General features: G+C 35.4%; 1 pseudogene; it reads right to left on the bottom strand.

Annotated features, from left to right (window-relative positions):
* Nucleotides 1-4,459: 4,459 nt before the first annotated feature.
* LOC111093126 lies at nt 4,460-5,093 on the bottom strand (annotated as a pseudogene).
* Between the last annotated feature and the right edge of the window lie 701 nt (nt 5,094-5,794).

Here is a 5,794-nt window from a genome sequence, read left to right on the forward strand (position 1 = left end):
GGAGGACCCCAGGATCATGACCTGAGCCAAAGGCAGATTGCTCAACCACTAAGCCACCCAGATGCTCCCCCCTTTTTTATTGTTATTGAGAACATAAGACAACAAAAGCCTTTTTTGTCTTGAGACCACACTAAAATCATTTATCCTTATGAGAAAGATTTTCTGTTTTTAAAAGATGATGAAAAAAACATTATCACCAGGAAATCTGGTTTTATATGCTCCACTGGTCTCAGATATGTTTTTGCTGTATCGAATCGTACACAAAGTCAACTGATTCTTGAAAGTTTCTCTTGCCTTCATGGATGTATCTTGCAAGAAGTTACTGTGGCCAAGTTCAAAAAGGGTGTTGCCTGTGTTCTCCTCTAGGATTTTGATGGAATCTTGTCTCACATTTAGATCTTTCATCCATTTCGAGTTTATCTTTGTGTATGGTGTAAGAGAATGGTCTAGTTTCATTCTTCTGCATGTGGATGTTCAATTTTCCCAGCACCATTTATTGAAGAGACTGTCTTTTTTCCAGTGAATAGTCTTTCCTGCTTTGTCAAATATTAGTTGACCATAAAGTTGAGGGTCCACTTCTGGATTCTCTATTCTGTTCCATTGATCTATGTGTCTCTTTTTGTGCCAGTACCACACTGACTTGACAACAGCTTTGTAGTAAAACCTGAAATCTGGCATTGTGATGACCCCAGCTATGGTTTTCTTTTTTAATATTCCCCTGGCTATTCGAGGTTGATTCTTGAAAGTGATGAAAGTTTTAATTGGTAATATGAATTAGCAGAAAAAATTCTACATATTCTAAAACAGGATTTTGTTATCTTGGGGAAATATAATTAAGAACAAAATCTTTTCCTAATCCAATCTTCTCTGTAAAAGTAGAAGAGACAGAAAACAGTTATTATTGAATAAGCATTAAACCAGAATGTGATGATCAAAGGCAATATTCTAACGGATTGCAGAGAAAGGAAGAAATCTCACTCTTTTGTAAAGTCAAGTACATATAATCCACAGCATAGACATTCTCAAAATAAACCATAAGGAGTCTTTAAGTCAGAGAAGTTGACGGCACCATTTATTAGATATATTTCATCCTAAATTCACCTGATAATCCCAATGACTATACATGTCTGTTGACTGGTTTTAAACAAAGGAAAATACACTTCTCCTATCTTTACTGCAGGAAGTAGTTTTACAACTGGGAGCTGAGAGCTCATCCAAAATTAGGCTCCTACTCCCTTACAGAGACTGTGAGAGAGAGGTACAACCTCCCTTGATGATTACATTTCAAAGAGATGGTTCTCAGGTCCCAGAGAAAGACACTCCTGGGTCACAGTGCTTGCAAGATGCTCATTCAGCTTCTAAAAAGATTTATACATATTTCAAAGACATGGAGAAAGAACTTTTAATTACCAGTTTTCTAAGATAAATGCTCTAATAAAAGGGAGGGGAGAGAAATCGCTCTCCTTATTTTTAACAGGGAGAATTAAGCTTTCCAATTTTTATTTGTCCTTATAGCTACCTCAATTTTAAGTTTTTATTCTTACTAATAACTCTGGACATTTTTAGATGAAACTCATTTATAAGGGGACCCTGGGTGGCTCAGTGATGGAGCATCTGCCTTTGGCTCAGGGCGTGATCCCGGGGTCCTGGGATTGGGACTCGCATCCACCTTCCCACTGGGAGCCTGCTTCTCTCTCCATCTATATCTCTGCCTTTCTCTCTGTCTCTTTCATGAGTAAATAAATAAAATCTTTTTTAAAAAAGAAACTAATTTTTATACTATTTTAACCTACTAATATGTACTCAGTACTTAAAAATAAACCTTCTTGTCCCAAATATGGAATTACTAAATATTGAGAAATATAGATTTTCCTGAGGGCTCTAGTGCTTGCTAATCACTCTGGCATTAGTATCAACCTATTGATGATAGTGTGAGGAAAAATTGAGAAGCTAAATAATTTTGCTAAAATGAATGTTCTCTTGACCTTTAAATGGAATTAGCTTTGAAGTTGCTTACATTCAGTATAGTGTTATCTTGGACTACACTGATTTAGAACTTGACTTATTTAAATCTTTGAAACATACCTAATTTATTGGTCAGTAATCCTTAATGTGGCCCAAGGATCATTTGTACCAGAACTGCTTAGGACAGTGGTTCTCAGATGGTAAGATGAGTAAGCCCCACCTGAAGAGATTGCTAAAATCCTGGTTGTTGAAGCAACCTCTATGGCTTTCCAACTGATAGGTCTGGCACGGAGCACAAAGATTTCCATTTAGAACAAGTTCCTACGTGCTGCTGCTGAGTTGGAATCACACTTTGAGAAACACTGACCTGGGTAGGGTATGTGGTAAGAACACACACTTCTGGGCCCCATGCTAGCAGAAAAATTCCAGATTTTTTCTGGAATTGGAATCTTGAGATCTTCATTTGAGAACACTCCTAAGTAAGAGTTCAAAAAAATCACTATTTGAGAACCTCCATGACAAGTTATTAGGTTAATTTAACTATCATTGACCAATGAATAAGCCACATGTCATCTATAAGGTTGGAAATAATGCAAAATGACTAATCCCAAGCCTGGTATAGGTGAAAAGAATACACAAGGCTTTGAATATGAACACTCATCCTGCTACCCACCACCTGTGTGACATAGAGAATGTTTCCCAAATTATTATAAGAAATGTAAAAAATATTGTCTTTTGTATTTGATTTGATCAAAGTAGGCTTTTCATTTATTTGAATAAAATAGTAATACTCCAATGCAACAGAATAATAATTAAAGTTTAGATTTATTAACCACCAACTCTGGTCTGGGTAATGTTCTAATAGCCTTACATATATTAATTATTTTAATCCCTAATACATATCCTGTGAAGTATGCGGCATTATTATCTCTGATTTATAGAAGAGCTAACAGGGGTACAGAGAGCCCAAGCAAGTTGCTCAAGGCTATTGATTACATTAATTTCCTGTGTAAATTTTGTTTCCTAGATGTTTACGCACCTATAGTATAAGAAAGAAATTGGTGTCCGCACTAATGTAAAGAGTTGTTCACAAAATAGGATCTGAATTCCTGCAAATTTTAGTAGATGCTATCATCACAAAAATAAACTTAATAGGTAAATATTGGTGAGTATTTGGGGATAGTACTCTGATCTGTCACTAAAATGAACATCCTTTCTCAAATATGCCATCCAAAGTGGTCATGATTTTCACAAGTTTTGCAAATAAATATAAATCACTAAGTCATTTAAAATTAGCGACAAGTCATTTAAGAATTTGTTATCTAGAACTTTAAAGATAATCTTATAAGAAGTCTAAATCATTCTGTTACAATGTATTTGGATACTATTGCTAAAGCCAGTAAGAATTCAAAGCTTAATTATTTTTCAGAAGCTTTAAACAGAGAAACATTTGTGAATGTATTTTGGAAGGCCATTTTTAAATATTTAAGTATTTTATTTAAATTAAATTTGCCAACATATGGTATATATGCTATACTATATATAGCATCAAGTTGGAAGGCCGTTTTGTTTTGTTTTGTTTTGTTTTTGGAAGGCCATTTTGAATGAGTATCTACTTGGTTATCATCCACTGGCAAAAGTTAACATTCAAGAATAGTAAAAATCAGTGAACTTCAGTATATTGTTCATAAATTTTTTTGTCTTTTAATTTCTGACCTTTTTCTGAGAGAGAGAGAGAGAGAGAGAGAGTGTGTGTGTGTGTGCCCATGAGCTCATAAAAGGGGTGGGGGAAAGGGGCAGAGAGAGAAGGAGAGAGAGAATTTTAAGCAGCTTCCATGCTGGGTGCAGGGCTCCATCCCACTATCCTGAGATCATGACCTGAGCCAAAATCAAGAGTCGGTTGCTTAACTGACTAAACCACTCAGGCACTCCTAATTTCTGACTTCTTAAAGTTTATTTAAGCACTCAATATTTTCTAATTTTTTCAATTTTCTAATTTTTTCAATTAATTTTTTAATCAAAATCCTGCATTCAGAATATTTTTTTTAGTATAACTAATAGCCACATCAGGTACTAAAAAGGAAGGATTTCAAAATTGCTTTACACAAGTCATGAAAGGCACAAATAAGATTGATAGCTATATAAATAATCATATGGATGAAAATGATAAACTAAGTGTTTAAAACATGCATAGCTGTACTTTCCCATAGTGAGAAGAAATTGCAAAATCAAATCAGCAACTGGAATCCTCTATAGGAGGGACATAGTTATAGCCAGTACCAAAGGGGTCTGTGTAGAGAACCTTAGGTTACGTGCCGGTTTTTTGGGCAAAAAGGGATAGAAAGCTTCATTTCAGTGGGATTTCTGGAACTTCTTTCTTCTGCATTTAGGATTTTCATGCATCTCTCAAGCACCAAGACTTTAGAGGTGGAAATGGGTACAGATGTGCATTTTTAACCACATGAACAAATCTCAGGGCATCTTTACCTTGCTTCTATTCTTGGTAGCCCTGCTTCACATAATACTTAGATCTTCTCCCATGTAAGTGGTTCTTCAGGATCCTAAGTTAAGAGCAGCCCTCTCAGGTCATCTACTATGACATATATATCCTCACCGGCTGTCATAAACCAATCAGTATATTCTAGACGATGATCATGAACATACTGGAGAGTTTTAACTGTTTTCCAATATGATTGGTCTCTGCTTACTTTGGTGTTTAATTCCCCAGTAGAAAAGTCTTTATTTTCTTCTGGGTTCATAAACTTGCTTTTTTACAATGATGGGTCCTTGTAGCTCTGATATATTTGGCCATTCATTGTAGATTTTGTGGTCCTGTCATAACCCAGTAAAGAATTTTCACCTGACAAAAGGTTCCACGTCCAGTGAACTGTGTTTTTCCATAATTAGGATAACTAGCATCTGCACTCTGCACAGAACTTCATTTGCCCTTCTAAATGAGTCTGTTTAGTATCATCTGAATGTCTTACATGAGGGTAATTATGCAGAATGTTAGGCTGGATGTCACTCTGTTCTTCCAACAAAATATGAAATAACTGAGAACATAAGAAGAATATGATTGCTAATCCAGAGAGTAAGGTTAAACAATATAGCTAAGAATTTGAGGCCATTTCCATAAGTATATTTTTGACTTGCTGGGGCAGGGAGATCAGAAGCAGTTGGCAGAGACACCCCAGTGTGCTCCCACCCATGTGCTCTACTCTCCAGCATTATTTTTAATAATTCATTTGTATGTGTACTTGGATGTGGGATTTTTTTGTTACTTTATGTGAGCATATACACCACTTCTACTACATTTGTTGCTCTGTAACAACTATGAAAGCCGTCAGGTTTATCATGTTGAATAAAAATTGCTTGTGGCAATTTTTAGGGTTATTACATATAATATGGGCTCAGATCATAAATGAGATTTTTAAAAAATGGAATAGATTCCCCCCAAATCAGCTTGGAAACAAAGGTAAATCTGTTAAGAATGGACATTAGAGGGCAGCCTGGGTGGCTTAGTGGTTGAGCATCTGCCTTCAGCCCAGGGTGTGATCCTGGAGACCCGGGATCAAGTCCCGAGTCAGGCTCCCTGCTTCTCCTTCTATCTGTGTCTCTACCTCTCTCTGTGTGTCTCTCATGAAAAAATAAATAAAATCTTTTTTTAAAAAAAAAGAATGGACATTACAATGACTTTAATAAAAATATTAGAGATATTTAAATTAAATTTCTTAATCAGTTTTATGTTCAGAAAAAAAGCTATTATAAGCCTAATAAAACATTTTATTTTGAAGCATATTATCTTCTTTATATATATATATTTTTTATT

The sequence above is a fragment of the Canis lupus genome, chromosome 29 (genome assembly GCF_011100685.1).
Source record: "Canis lupus familiaris isolate Mischka breed German Shepherd chromosome 29, alternate assembly UU_Cfam_GSD_1.0, whole genome shotgun sequence".
In the NCBI taxonomy this organism is placed as follows: domain Eukaryota; kingdom Metazoa; phylum Chordata; class Mammalia; order Carnivora; family Canidae; genus Canis; species Canis lupus.